Source organism: Bufo bufo, chromosome 4 (assembly GCF_905171765.1).
Source record: "Bufo bufo chromosome 4, aBufBuf1.1, whole genome shotgun sequence".
NCBI lineage: Eukaryota > Metazoa > Chordata > Amphibia > Anura > Bufonidae > Bufo > Bufo bufo.
Genome location: NC_053392.1, coordinates 269,867,077 through 269,883,767, shown reverse-complemented (window position 1 = coordinate 269,883,767; position 16,691 = coordinate 269,867,077). Strand labels below are relative to the sequence as shown.

The 16,691-nt window shown below is 45.8% G+C and overlaps 1 pseudogene; it reads left to right on the top strand.

Moving 5' to 3' along the window:
- Positions 1–661: 661 nt before the first annotated feature.
- LOC120999157 overlaps positions 662–16,691 on the top strand; it is a 55,179-nt pseudogene continuing 39,149 nt past the window's right edge.

The following is a 16,691-nucleotide window of genomic DNA, read 5'->3' as shown; positions in this document are numbered from 1 at the left end:
GCTCCTGCTCTCTGCTCTGCATTCTAATACAGGTCATCCTGCTGTGTGATTAGTAGTGTTGAACGAAGTGAAGCATTCAAAGCAGAATTCGGTCAGAAGTTTAGGAGAACTTCGATTCCCAACTCCTGTGAGCAAACAGGACACAGGCAAGATTCAGACCAAGGACCAACAGAGTACTCTATTACACATGTAATAAAATAACATGCCTAACCAAGTGCACCGGCAGACCATAGGCAAAACCCAGAGGGTGGAGAGCCAGTGAGCCCCATTCTTCACAGAGCCCCTGGTGATAGGGATGAACTGGGCCGAGCGCTCACTGGTCACACCTCCATGAAGGTTCCGGTATACTTGGCCGCAACCTGCAGGAAACCACAAACAACAGGACTGGAACCCAAAAAAACTCGATCAGACAACAAGACAAACGGGAACCAGCACAGAAGCAGATGCCTGGACCCCATGTGGAACAGAAGCATAGCGGTCACAGGCAGAGCTGCACACAGACTAGAGATCCTCCCTCCGGAGAACCCAGGGACCCTCTCACGAAGGCAAGACAGTAACAAAAGCGGTAGGCACTGCCATGTTGGACATGGAACAGGCAGGATAGGAAGCAGTTTAGCACTGCCAGGCTATCAGATGCAGTTAGCGCACTGCTAGGCTAAACATGGACAGAGTAGGTCAAGACACAGAGCAGGTACAGAAGATTAGACAAGGCAAAGACAAGGATATAACAACATCACCACAGAACAGGTACATAAGATCAGACAAGGGAATAACATCAACACCACCAACATCAATGCATTACCAGGTGACACCACACAAAAGGGCAAATGGCAAAACATCCTGGGTCAGCAGCAAGGTGCAACACCCAGCAAGGCAGAAGATAGACTGACCCCAAGACCCACAGCTCACAGATGGATATAGCTGCATAATGAGGGCACTTGATAAGCCACACCAAGGAACAGACAAGGGGAAGTTAACCACACCAGAACCAAACAGGGAGGGGAGCCTGCATGAACAGAGAAGTGAGCACACAGGCTGCTGTACTGGACATTGCCCCTGGCAACCAGCAAACAGAGTCACCCGTACGCCAGAGCACAAACAACCCGTGACACAAACAGAAATGCATCCATACTCAGACCCAGTACACACAAGGCCACAGTCAGCACGCATCCAGCACGCATCGCAGAACCAGCATGCATGAGAACACCCACAGCCAGTACACAAAGTGCATGCCAGCCTTCACGGCACTAGTAATAGGAACCACAGAGATATGGACATGGGAGCCACAAATTCAGGCCACAGTTCACACACAAAACCGCAACCAGCACGCAGCCCCAAGCAATATTGCTATGTGCATCACGTTATAGTGCAACGACATTCAGAGTTAATCTGTTACTTTAGTGATACAGTTATTGTACACTATGGCCAACAGACAGTTGCCTGGGCCCTCCAAAGGAACAGTAAGTGGCAAAAATGTTGCTGTATGCAGCAGAAGTAGCAGCAGAAGAAGGGTAGGTGGTAGCAGCTGCAGCAACAGGGCAGCTACTACTGTCATCCAGTGGTTGTGTTTTGACCAACAATCCAGCTGTACTAGAATGGTTGACTAACTCTTCAACATCATCTCGAGTGACAACAGATATACACAGCCAGGAATCGGTGGGTTCCTCTGACACCACGCTTAGTTGGCATAGCCCAGGAAGTTCAGGAACTGCTTCTATGCCCTCACCTGTCCTGAACCTGCCTCTTGCTTTTGCTGCTCCTGCTCTGCTTTTCAGTGACAATGAGCTTTGTGAAGACAGTCAGCAGTTACAGGCCAGCCCAAACTTGGAGGAGAGGTCCACTGCGGACTCCTTTAGGAATGCAACTACCGATGATGACAGTCGGGTGTGATCAAATGTTTCAAGAGGTCAAGGATGTGCGCAAGAGACAAGCAAGGGTGAAGTGACGAATAAAAATTTGTAGGTGATGATGTAGCCAATCGAATGTGGGAGCCAGCTGAAGAGGGGGCATCATCATCATCAGGCGGAGAGAGTGGCAGCTTGCCTGTGAAACAGTGGGGTGGCAGCACGCCCAAGAGACAGCGGGGAGACAGAGTGCCAAAAACAGGAGGGGTACACTGTCTGCTACTCGGGAGACTACCTGTGAAGAACACATTAGCATTGCGCACGGGTTCATAAAAGCAGAGGCAGGCAGCCATCATGCAGTGGTGGAGGGAAAATGTCAAACTTGGCAGTGTGGGACTTTTTCACCAAGTCACTGGGGGACGATAAGATGGCGGTAAGTAGGATGTGTTGGCAGAAAGTGAGATGAGGCCAGAGAGCAAATGTTGGCACGACGGCCCTTTGTCAACACATGGAACGTCATCATAAAGTGGCATGGGAAAACCGTGCCAATCATTTAGTGTTACAGCCTGATGCAGCAATTGCTGCATCTCCCCCCGGACCACACCCCCTCCTAAGCAGTCAGGGCTCGGCAACATTATCAGAAGGAAGCTGTCGTTTATTCCCAATGACTTCAGTTGTCGTCTGTTGCTCCTGATGCTCCTCCTGCTCCTACTTCTCATCACTTGTTTCGACAGCAATCCATCACTGAGGTGATTGCAAAAAGACTCCAGTATGCGTGCACTCATCCAACGGTGCAGAAGCTGAATGTGCTCCTTGCCAAGTTGCTGGTACTACAGTCCCTCCCTTTCCATGTTGTTGACTCTGCATATTTCAGAGAACTAATGCCTTGTGCCCAGCCAAGGTGGAGAGTCCTAAGCTGACATTACTTAAAAAAAAAAAATCACCCCTGCACACATGTTGTTGAGCAGAAAGTGGGCCAGTCCTTGGGCCTCTCAGTGTCTGGTAGAGTTCATTCTAGTGCTAACTTGTGAAGTTGTAACTATGGTCATGGACAATATATGTCGTTCACAGCCCACTGGGTAAATGTGGTTCCAGCCCAGGTACACCAGCAACTTTGCCAGGTGATGGCAATGCCGTCTTCGCATTGTAATGCTGGGAATTCTGCGCCAATGTACTCCTTTGCCTCCTCATCCTCCACCTTGTCCTCACTCTCCTCTCTAGGCACAGTTACAGTGGTCTTCCAGCATATCATGTATGCAAAGCTAGGCATTGTCACGTGGTTCTGCACCTCGTCAGCCTGGCCAAACAGAGCCACACTGGGGAGGAACTTCTTGGTGTCATTAATAAAGAAATCGAACACTAGCCAACTGGAGATAGGAACCATGGTTACTGATAACAGGAAGAACATTTTGTCTGTGCTGCATCAGGGAGGGCTGACCAATGTGCCCTGCTTGTTGCATGTCTTTAATATCTTTGTCACCCAGTTCCTCAAGGATTCCACTGAACTGCAAGAGCTGTTAAAAATGTCCAGTAAACTGTGCATGCACTTCAGCCACTCTTACTGTGCAAAACACACCCTCCTTGAGCTGCAAAGGCAAAATGCTCTTCCCCAACATCGCCTGATATGTGACTTTTCCACCTGTTGGAACTCCACTCTCCATATGTTGGACTGCCTGTATGAGCAGAGGAAGGCGTTCAATGATTCTTAATGCAGCAGAAGGACAAGTTTACTCCCCAGTGTAACTTCCAAATTAGCCAGTGGCAACTCATGCGTGACATCTGCCGTTTGCTCAGGCCGTTAGAGGAGACCGCTTTATTTGTCAGTCAGCAGAACTACGGGATGAACAATGTCATTCCACTCCTTCATATCCTGGAGGGAATGCTGAGAAATCTAATTGGCGAGGGGACAGAAGACGTGGCGCCTACATCTCACGGCCACGAGCCCTGAGGAGGATTAACTGGCAGAGGAGAAGGAGGACATGAACACCCAGGAATTTTATACAACTAGGTGGTTTATCTGCCCAAGGTACAGGAGGAGATAGAGGACGACGACATAGATGTTGCAGATGACCCCGAAAGACCATGGCAGAATGCAGTGGAGATTGAGGCAGGGAGGTCCTCCAAGTCCCTTGCACAAATGGCCAGATACACGATTTCTTGTTTGCATAGTGACAGCCGCATTATTAGGATTTGGCCGAGGGATGACACTGGCTATCCACATTGTTAGACTCTTGCTACCGGTCAAAAATGGGGGCATTTTTTTAGACCTTTTGAGAGGGATGCAAAAACTATAGAAACTACTATAGAGACATGGTGTGTAGTCAGTTGGTCTCTGCCTACGAGCACCATGCCCCTCCTCATGAAGGTGTGTCCTGGGCTACCCTCTGCGCTCATGCTCCAGTGCCATGACTGGGGTGTGTGTGTCGGGGGGGGGGGGGGAGACGGGAGACAGGAGCAGCGTCAGCTCAATAAGCAGTCAGTTAAGTCTGCAGTCTCTGATGAGCAGTTTTCTTCAGTCGTCTCCTGAAGCCACCCAACAACAGAAGCGGGACATGCAGCAGAACCTCAACCAGCAGGTGGTGGCATACTTGGACTGCACCCTTTTACCCATGATCCAAAATCCCCAGGACTACTGGGCATGCAAACTTTAAGTGTGGCTGCAACTGTCCGAGTTTGCCATGGGCATGCTTTTCTGCCCGGCCAGTAGTGTGGCCAGGGCCGCTGATAGGCCAGTACAGCTGGCCCAGTTGTACCGGGCCCGGCTGGCAGGGGGGCCCGGCAGTGGCGTAGCTATAGGGGTCGCAGCGGTCGCAATTGCGACCGGGCCCCTAAGTCAGGGGGGCCCACGGGGCCCCCTCAGCCAGGAGAACGCGGCCCCAAGCTGGTGAAATCAGATTCACATGGGGCGGAGGCGGAGCGGAGGCGAGGCCCTGCATGACGCGCACTGTGCAGGGCAGGGCAGGCTAAGTAGGAGGAGGGAGGGGGAGTAGCTTCAGTTGAGGTCAGAAGACGAAAGAAGAAGCTGTGTGCAGCCGCCGGTACTGACTGACTCCGCCTCCTCTCCTGGCTGAGAGCTCCCCTCCTCGGCTCCTCCTATCCTGAGCCTGCGAGTGCGGCTGCCTGCCAGACTGTCTGCTGTGCTGAGGTGAGCGTGGCTAGCTGGACCATCCGACTGGACCAGGGTCCTGGTGGTCCGGTCCAGACCAGTTAAAGTGTGTGTCTGTGAACTGTGAGTGTCCCTGAGTGAGTGAGTCCGGTCCGGGGGCCCTAACCCGCCTGGTGGAAGCGCCGGTGGCGGTGACATAGTCAGTGATAACTAAGCCCAGCAGCCCCAGACCAGACCAGTCAATACCCGCTCTTTTAGGAAAAAACTAATCAGTACTCTCATCACTCAGATGTGACTGCAGGCAGCACAGCAGCAGGCCAGAAGCGATCGATCAGCCAGGATTAATGTGCACAGCCTGGGTGGGAGGCCCCCCTTACCCTGGCCTTAGGCAAGTGACAAACTGCCCCCCCCTCCTCAATCTGAATCCACAGATCCCCTCCATAACAGTGCCATCCACAGATCCCCTCCATAACAGTGCCATCCACAGATCCCCTCCATAACAGTGCCATCCACAGATCCCCTCCATAACAGTGCCATCCACAGATCCCCTCCATAACAGTGCCATCCACAGATCCCCTCCATAACAGTGCCATCCACAGATCCCCTCCATAACAGTGCCATCCACAGATCCCCTCCATAACAGTGCCATCCACAGATCCCCTCCATAAAAGTGCCATTCACAGATCCCCTCCATAACAGTGCCATTCACAGATCCCCTCCATAACAGCGCCATTCACAGACGACCCCCCAGCGCCATAAATATCACTTGTAGACAAATCTGCATGTTGTTTCAAGGCGGCGTCTGGGGAGGGGCCAAGGGCGGGGCCAGGGGTGTGGCTGAAGGAGGGATCAGGGGGTGGAGCTGAAGGGGGGCCCGTCATGTATGCTGTACGGGGCCCCATGATTTCTATAAGCGGCCCTGAGTGTGGCATCAGAGTGGGTGTTCAGTGTGGCAGGGGGAATAGTTCCCCCTAAGAGAATTTGCCTTTCCTCCCAAAACATTGAGAGGCTAACCTTTATAAAGATGAATCAGATCATTCTGCCACTAATGATCACACTGTAGTGTGCTGCCACACCAGAATATTCTGCAAATGGGCTGTTACTTCTGTCCACGTGCTGCTGCCACCATGCTGATGCTGACACCTGCCTGATGCCACCCACCGGTTGCCTCTACTACCAATGGGGCTTCTTGGCTTACTGATATGTACATGTTAAATTTTTACAAGGATATGCATACCACTAGCACTTGCTATCACACTGCACAGTTGGTCACAGATCTACTTGAAGCCATCAGACTACCCTCACAATTAGCAATTGTCCACTGCAAGGCACACACCAATGGCAAGGATCATGTCTCACAGGGCAATGCGCTGGCAGATAAGGTGGCGAAACGAGTGGCCAAATGCAACCCCACAGGATCGTGTAACCATTGGGAGATGCCTCCAACCCCTGAGATGTCGTAAATGCTTACTGATCTTCAAAGGTATGCCACTGAACAGGAACGGCAAGACTGGTGTTTATAGCACATTTCCATGGAGTAGGACATAACAGCATACAAGCAACTCAGTCATTATTGAGTCAAAATTTTTACATTACTGACATCAGAAATTTTGTAACAGAATATGTACACAGGTGCATTACATGTTTGAGGAACAACCCCAACAACCCCCTGAAGGTAGCCCATCAACACCTTTACTATCCCACTACTCCATTCACCCACCTACAGGTAGACTTCACGTATATTCCCAAGACTCATGGTAGACAGGAATATGCCTTGGTCATTGTTGACATGTTCTCCAGATGGCCTGAAGTATTCCCCACCAAATCAGAGGATGCTAAAACAACAGCAAGAATACTTACCCAACAAATTATTCCTAGGTGGGGATGTCCTCTGATGATTGAATCTGACCAAGGGCCAACATTCACCTCCAAACTCAACAAGGAAATTGCTAAATTACTACAGATAGAATGGAAATTTCACATTCCATATCACCCACAGAGCTCAGGAATTGTGGAACGCATGAACAGGACAATTAAAGATAAATTTAGGAAGGCCACTGCAGGTACCTTTGAAAAATGGAAAGAGACTCTACCCATAATACTTGCAGAAATAAGGATGACACCTAATAAGAAGTTAGGGTTATCACCATTTGAGATACTCATGGGAAGACCTTTCCCCACCCCCTGGGCCAGACGCCCAATGATAGTACAGGAAGGGGACCTTGATTTAATAAGAGAGGAATATGTCACCAAATTGATACAGGTACTTAATAAAACTGAGGAAAAAGTTGCTTGTAAGTCTCCCTCTCTTCCACAGGAACCCACCCACCCATACAGGGTGGGGGATGAGGTGGTGGTCGAAACACTGAAGAAAGGAAGAGCTCAAGGTGATTTCGTATATATGGCCCACCTTCTACCGTGGTCGCAGTAACCAGAACAGCCGTGCTGACTGAACAATCTCCAATGTGGATCCACGCCACCCGAGTGAAGCTTGTGAGAGCAAGAGAGGAGGCTGAAATGGGGACAGACAGCCCTGACCTCCAACGAGGCACAGAGGTACTAATGAGGGCAGGCAGCCCTGACCTCCAACGAGGCCCAGAAGTACTGATGGGGGCAGACAGCCCTGACCTCCAACGAGGCCCAGAGGAACTAGCGGGGGCAGACAGCCCTGACCTCCAACATGAAGATCCTCTCCCTCTGTTTTGGGAAATGGTCGAGCGCATTGATTAAGATTGCAATGGCCTCGATGACTTTATTGAGTTTACTAACCAATAGTAATTGGTGTAGTAGCATTATGTGTTATTCCTTGTGTGAGATGAATGCTTGAAAAGGGGATCTCTAATATGTCATTATATCAAACTCTCTTATCCCAGGAGGATCGAAACCCAGAAGGGTATAAAAATTATCTAGAGAGAAAAGGGACAAGAAAGGAAAGAACCATGTAGTGTGATACACTAAAGGTTCTAAGAGGGGATTTTAAGGGAATCCATGTTATACGACATGTAGAAGCTTCTTTGTTTGTGTATCAGTTTCTGTTCTCTGTAAAATGAATCTTATCTCTTTGGCACTACGCCCAGATGTTTCCCCCAAATATGGAAGTTACGCTCTTTGCTCTATTTGCCTGTAGAATAGAACATGTTTATTTATAAAAGGTTGAATAAATAACTTACGTTGATCTGCTAATATGGGGGCGTAAACCCCTCTATATAATCTGTGTGTACTAAGAATAAATTTTAGAGCGTTAATTCAGTACATCATTGTTGTGTCTGTTATTCCCTACTGAGTGAAGCGCTCTCCTGACGTCAGAACAAGACTCAAACCAAGCCGATACTAGAAGTTCGGTACCAGAGGTACCAAGTGGGACGTTGAGATTTCCTATCAGGTACAAGCTGGGGTCAGGAATTCAATAACAATTTCACAGGAACAAACGCTAGTGTGGCAATCCAGGGGATAAAACCAATCATAGGCAACCTGTAGCTAGCAGGCTGCCTGTTTAAATAGACAGTACTTCCTGGGCATATAAACCGTCCAGCCTCACATGACTGATGGCATCAGTGAAGAAAGCCCACCCTCGTGGTTCTGACAACTGAATACCGCCGATCAGTGGCGTACCTACCATATAGGCAGACCACGCAGCTGCTATGGGGCCAGTGAGAAAGAGGGGCCCGCAGTGGAGGAGAGGCCCCACCCCCTAATTGCACCTGTCTATCTTTCTAAAGCTAAAGGACCGTTGATGATGTCATCACAGGTCCTGTAAGGTGTAAAGTGTAGTTTCCAGGTTAGAACAGTACATCTGCCAGGACCTGTGATGACATCATCTTCAGCATCACAGGTCCTGCAGGATCTAGCAAAGGAACTGCACCACACTGGAATGGAGTGGTAAGAGGAGGTCCTCCACTTCTTGTCATTTACCCCCCCCCCCCTCCCCTCATGCCCTGTTTTTACTGATTGCACACTCATGTATAATACTTCAGACAGTTACAGTGACCACTACCTCATGTACCTCCCACACAGTGACCATAATGCATAACTGACCACATATTTCTATAAACAATGCATCTACAGTATTATACCTTGTATGCCTCACATCTATATATATATATATATATATATATACTCACACACACACACACTGCATATATTAAACAGTATTATAGATGCAATATGTACAGATATATAATATATATTGCAGTGTACTGATATGTGAGGTACGAGGTATAATATATGCAGTGTGTACAGATATATAGTATATACAGCAGTGTACTGATATGTTAGGTACGAGGTATAATAGATGAAGTGTGTACAGGTATATTGTATATACAGTATTGGATTGATGTGAGGTACGAGCTGTAATTTATACCTCACATATCAGTACACTGCTATATTTACTATATACCTGTACACACTGCATCTATTATACCTAGTACCTCAGATATCAGTGCACTGCTATATATATGTATATATATATATATATATATACAATATATCTGTACACACTGCATCTATTATACCTATACCTATTATACCTCGTACCTCATATTACACTACTGTATATACTATATATCTGTACAGACTGCATATATTATACCATGTTCCTCACATATCAGTACACTGCTATATTTACTATATACCTGTACACACTGCATCTATTATACCTAGTACCTCAGATATCAGTACACTGCTATATATACAATATATCTGTACACACTGCATCTATTATACCTCGTACCTCATATTACACTACTGTATATACTATATATCTGTACAGACTGCATATATTATACCATGTTCCTCACATATCAGTACACTGCTGTATACACTATACATCTGTACACACTGCATCTATTATACCTCTCTTGTCTGCCAGGCCTGTTTTGTAATCCCAATCCGGCCCTGATGCATAAATTATAAAACGCAGCAGCAAGAATAGTTCATGGAACAAAGAGAGAGGTCTGGAATTGGTAGTGGGAGGGGCTATAAAAGGCGAATGGGGGCCCAATTTAGATTCTTGCTATGGGGCCCAGTGATTTCTATGTACGCCCCTGCCGCCGAGGCTGCCTGCTGAGTAGCATGCCATCGGCAGAATGACACGTTATTTTCATTGTTCTTCTCCTCTAATGGAGCAGAAAGGGTCCTAATTGAGTACTTGTTCTGAACACTATATGGAAACATATTGGTACTGCATAGAACTTCTGTGGAGTAATTTGTAGGAATGGGTTATTTTAATATTCATTTTACATTTTAGTTATTTTTGTTCTGTGAGTGTGGTGGAACTATTATCACCATGTGGCCTCTTCTACAACTAAAAGGCTACTGACTATATCTGATCCCTAGAGAGTTAATATTGAACTCAACGCTTACCATCTCTACTTGTCTATTTACTGTACTGCTGACTATTACCAGGCCTTGTCTAATTATTTGACGTAGCCTAATATATCTACTAAGAAGGGGTATTATTTTAACCAACAACAGTAAAAGTTATGTTTTAGATGAAAAGTCATTTTTCTCTGTGATGTCTATATTGATACTTTTCGTAACCCTATAAATTCCACTGTGATGTGACTATTACCAGGGAACTGATTGTCATGATTTTCTAGATTGGTATGGATTTGGCATAAAACCAGCCACAGCGTCCAAGGGATTCCCTGTTATACACTCCTAGACAGGGATCTGGATCTAGATTGCTAACCCTAGAGTAGTCTCCATCAGCTACAGTTGACGTAAGGCTACTTTCACACTACCGTTCAGAGCGAGTCCGTCTGATGTCTGCTCAGACGGATACGCTCCTATAATGCAGACGTTTGGATCCATTCAGAACGGATCCGTCTCCATTATAGTTTAAAAAAAATTCTAAGTGTGAAAGTAGCCTGAACGGATCCGTCCAGACTTTACATTGAAAGTCAATGGGGGACGGATCCGTTTGAAGATTGAGCCATATGGTGTCATCTTCAAACGGATCCATCCCCATTGACTTCCATTGTAAGTCTGGACGGATCCACTTGCCTCCGCACGGCCAGGCGGACACCCGAACGCTGCAAGCAGGGTTCAGGTGTCTGCTTGCTGAACGGAGCGGAGGCTGAACGCTGCCAGACTGATGCATTCTGAGCGGATCCGCGTCCACTCAGAATGCATTAGGGCAGTACGGATGCGTTCAGGGCCACTTCTGAGCCGCTTCAAACGGAGCTCACAAGCGGACACCCGAACGCAGGTGTGAAAGTAGCCTAAGCAGGGAAGATGACACCAAGATGCAGTACAAAGTGGCAGGCAAATACGTGGTTAGATGGTGAATGGGTTGAGGCGAGGAAATTTGGTTACAATGCTAGTAAGGCGGAAGTCAGGGTAGGGGGCATATGAGGTCAATTACACAAGCCAAGACAGTATCAGCAGTCAAGAACATTTAAGCTGGGGAGCCATGAGTGGTGTATGAGGACAAATACCTGTCATTAGCAAATGATCTGCTGAAGGAATGAGGTTCTTACATAGGACCCTTGTGCTGTCATTGTTAGGTCCTGAGTGACATTCCCTTTAGTTTTACAAACATTCCATTACTGAGTCAAGCTATAATGCTTATAGAATATACTAACACTGGTCCATAATATACAAAATTATAAACTATGAAGTACAGTTAGATTTTTATTGTATGAAATAATATATTTTATAGTGACATAAAAAATACATTAATTTTTTATGGCCTTTTAGTGGATTACAGGATAATTCCCATTCACATTCTATCTGTAAGTTTGGTCTCATGTGTTTTTTATTAATCCTCTAAAATATGGTACATACTTTTCTCTTTATGAATCTGTAATTTAAAGTGTCTGGCCATGAAATCAGTGGCTAATAAAATTGTTGGCAATCTTTGTGATTGAACATCGATATGTTCAGTGTTCAGGATTAGCTGCTAAACAGATGTTTTTCATAGAATTGACAGTGACTAATGTATATTAGTTGCAACAAAGATTTAATATTTTTCTACAGCCAATTATGAGGCATTTTTTGGCTACTTTGTAGAATATTAGCATGCAAAGTATAAAACATAAAAAATGATCTGATCATAAAATTGTTTTGGAATTAGGTGACAAATAATTTTGCATAAAAAGCTGTAATGTTTCTATTTTCAATCTGGAATACGTAACTTTACAGAACAATGCAGAAGACCTTGTGTAAAATAACACATTTATAATAATCTAAAATAAATCAATTTTTTTCCTGTCATTATCCTAGGTTGGAAAATGAGGGGGTTGTACTAATAATTATTAATAATGTTATTAACCAATGTTAGTTATTCCTATAAGGTGAAAGGGTTGCTAGTTTATGCCTAGTTTCCTCCTTTTTCTGTATTTTCCTTCCTTCTGTTCCTTGGTACACTATGGTGTATGCTTTGATTAACTACACTCTGTTAATAATAAAACCTTTGTTAACTAACACGCTATAGTTAAAGAGGACCTTTCACCGATTATTACACTATGAACTAACTATACAGACATGTAGAGACATAGCAGGAGAACGGAGCGGCGCCCAGGGATAATAGTAAGTGCAGTGAGATACCCGGGTGCCGCTCTACATGTCTGTATAGTTAGTTCATAGTGTAATAATCGGTGAAAGGTCCTCTTTAAAGAGCATCTGTCAGCAGATTTGTGCCTATGAAACTGGCTGACCTGTTGCATGTGTACTTGGCAGCTGAAAGCATCTGTGTTGGCCCATGTTCATATGTGCCTATATTACTGAGAAAAAGGAAGTTTTAATATATGCAAATGAGCCTCTAGGAGCAACAGAGGCGTTGCCGTTACACCCAGAGGTTCTGCTCTCTCTGCAACTTCTGCGCCCTCTTCACTTTGATTGACAGGACCAGGCAGTGTAAACATCATTGCACTTGGTCCTGTCAATTAAAGTGCAAGGGAAGCAGCAGTTGTAGAGAGAGCAGAGCCTCTAGGTGTAGTGGCAATGTCACCGAAAGCCCTACCCAGCTCCTTGCAGCAGACCTTGGTGACTGGGAGCAGCTCTCCTGGGTTGGTAAGTAGTGGTTCACTGATCAACTTTTCTGACAAAGGGAGGAACCATACAAACATTATGAATGCAGGAATCTCCCGAGCTTATTTACAGAGTATGTTTAATGATTTAAAAGACTCCATATAACAAGACATCAAAGAGGCAATCTCTACTATTCATCATTAGCTGACCTGGAAGATCGCTCTGGGTGAAATAATGTCCGCTTTAGGAACATCTCTGAGAATATTCCAGACTCTCATAGACAGAGCACCCAGGGTCCAACCAAGATCTCTTCCAGCTAGTGTACCACGAGATGTGCTAGCAAAGCTCCACTTTTATCATCTGAACAAAGCCATAATGAAGGCAGCTATGAACAATCTGTTCCTGAAAGGTTCAAACAAGTAGTGCTTTTCTCACATCTGTTTTGTCCAGGGAGAAATCATCAGGGGAAATAAAATGGCCTCCGTCCTATTCGTACACATAGAACCTGGCTAATCACACATCAGGTCGTTACTTCACAACTCTGAGTTAAGAGTTGCCTTATCCTCCTCTCTGCTCTACTTGTCAAGGATTATGATCTTAAATACAGTTTAATATGATCTTCAGATGAATCTCTGTAGGTATGGAGATCATGAGGGGAAATGAAGGACAGAGAGGAGGATGAGAATGTGGCTAATGAGCAGCAGTTCTTGTATGCAGTCTCCATTACCACAACCCCACATTACCACAGTCTGTCCTGTTCTCCTCTCTGTACTTCATGTCTCCGAATAAACTCCATTCTTGCAGACATTCAGATGAAGATCATATTAAACTATATTCAGGATCTTAATCCTTGACAAATAGAGCAGTGAGGAGGCTCAGTGTTGTGAAGTAACTTGTCTTGCTGTGTGATTAGGACAGGTTTTGTGTGTACTAATAGGACGGCAGCCATTTTATTGCCTCTGATGATTGCTGCGTGGATAAAATGAGCTATTATAACTAATGAAAGTTTTTTGAGAGTATATTTAGAATAAAGTGATATACAAGTATTTTCAGTAATTCAGTTTCCAGAGAAAACCCTTTAATAACTCACTGCTACAACAATCTAATTCACTACAGGCCCCATCTGATTCTCTAATGAATTTTTCCAAATTAATGATAACAACATGACTTCTGACACTACACTATGGAATTAGAGCAGCAACAATTAACAACTTATTAACATCAAGACATTAGAAGAAGATTATAAAAAACACTCAGCCATCATATACTTCCTAAACTAAAGGAAGCTAGATATCATTTATACATTCACTTACAAAACAAGTATGAATTCTACTTAAGGAAACTTAAATCAAACTATTATTGGCAAGGGAATAAAGCGAACAAACTTTTAGCCAATAGTATAAAAGAGAAAGAGCAAAATCCAAAATACCTTTTCTGTATGATGGTAATAAAAAGAAAATAGTCAAACCATAGCAAGAATCAAAATTTGGCCCCCATGTCTCATTAATAGCCCCTCCCACTATCCTTCCCCGGCCAGTATATACAGCAGTGTACTGATATGTGAGGTATAAATTACAGCTTGTACCTAACATATCAGTACACTGCTGTATATATGCTATATATCTTAACACCTGCATCTATTATACCTCGTACCTCACATGTCAGTACACTGCTGTAAATACATATATGTATATATATATTGTGACACAGTGAAGGGTCTGCTAGTAGATGGGAGGTTTTTTCCTCCCAGCATATGCTGCAGAGACTGATTGCAGCAAGGTGGGCCGGATTTCACTTGCCGGTCCGGGCTTTGCGAACGCCCAACTGTCATTAAAGGCAGCTAGAGTGTGGGATATAGCTGTCTGTGTTAATGTATGAGGCTTGTGCCTGGATGAATGCTTTCGACCTGTTTGGGGAAAACAGGTCGACTAAATCCTGGACTTAAACTTTGGTGTGGACCTGTTTGCAAAGTGTGACCACACGCCTGGACTTCGACTCTTTATGCATGGTGTGAACTGAACACCAAGACTTTCAACTAAGGTGAAGTTGTTTGCTGAACTGTTAAACCTGCTTGTGTGAATAAAACACTGGAGGTTGATTAAGAACTGTTTTTGGTGCCTCTGTTCTGAGTCTGCTCACCCTGCCTACCAGAGCGGATTCCCACAATGTATATAGACAGATAGATAGATGGATGGTATATAGAGCAGTGTACTGACATGTCAGGTACGAGGTATAATAGATGCAGTGTGTTAAGATATATCATATATACAGCAGTGTACTGATTTGAGAAGTACACCTTATAATAGTGCAGTGTGTATAGATATATGTGGTCATTTATATACACTGCTCAAAAGAATAAAGGGAACACTTAAACAACACAATGTAACTCCAAGTCAATCACACTTCTGTGAAATCAAACTGTCCACTTAGGAAGCAACACTGAGTGACAATCAATTTCACATGCTGTTGTGCAAATGGGATAGACAACAGGTGGAAATTATAGGCAATTAGCAAGACACCCCCAATAAAGGAGTGGTTCTGCAGGTGGTGACCACAGACCACTTCTCAGTTCCTATGCTTCCTGGCTGATGTTTTGGTCACTTTTGAATGCTGGCGGTGCTTTCACTCTAGTGGTAGCATGAGACTGAGTCTACAACCCACACAAGTGGCTCAGGTAGTGCAGCTTATCCAGGATGGCACATCAATGCGAGCTGTGGCAAGAAGGTTTGCTGTGTCTGTCAGCGTAGTGTCCAGAGCATGGAGGCGCTACCAGGAGACAGGCCAGTACATCAGGAGACGTAGAGGAGGCCGTAGGAGGGCAACAACCCAGCAGCAAGACCGCCAACTCCGCCTTTGTGCAAGGAGGAACAGGAGGAGCACTGCCAGAGCCCTGCAAAATGACCTCCAGCAGGCCACAAATGTGCATGTGTCTGCTCAAACGGTCAGAAACAGACTCCATGAGGGTGATATGAGGGCCCCACGTCCACAGGTGGGGGTTGTGCTTACAGCCCAACACCGTGCAGGATGTTTGGCATTTGCCAGAGAACACCAAGATTGGCAAATTCGCCACTGTGCTCTGCACAGATGAAAGCAGGTTCACACTGAGCACATGTGACAGACGTGACAGAGTCTGGAGACGCCGTGGAGAACGTTCTGCTGCCTGCAACATCCTCCAGCATGACCGATTTGGCATTGGGTCAGTAATGGTGTGGGGTGGCATTTCTTTGGAGCGCCGCACAGCCCTCCATGTGCTCGCCAGAGGTAGCCTGACTGCCATTAGGTACCGAGATGAGATCCTCAGACCCCTTGTGAGACCATATGCTGGTGCGGTTGGCCCTGGGTTCCTCCTAATGCAAGACAATGCTAGACCTCATGTGGCTGGAGTGTGTCAGCAGTTCCTGCAAGACGAAGGCATTGATGCTATGGACTGGCCCGCCCGTTCCCCAGACCTGAATCCAATTGAGCACATCTGGGACATCATGTCTCGCTCTATCCACCAACGTCACATTGCACCACAGACTGTCCAGGAGTTGGCAGATGCTTTAGTCCAGGTCTGGGAGGAGATCCCTCAGGAGACCGTCCGCCACCTCATCAGGAGCATGCACAGGCGTTGTAGGGAGGTCATACAGGCACGTGGAGGCCACACACACTACTGAGCTTTGACTTGTTTTAAGGACATTACATCAAAGTTGGATCAGCCTGTAGTGTGTTTTTCCATTTTAATTTTGAGTGTGACTCCAAATCCAGACCTATATGGGTGAAAAATTTGA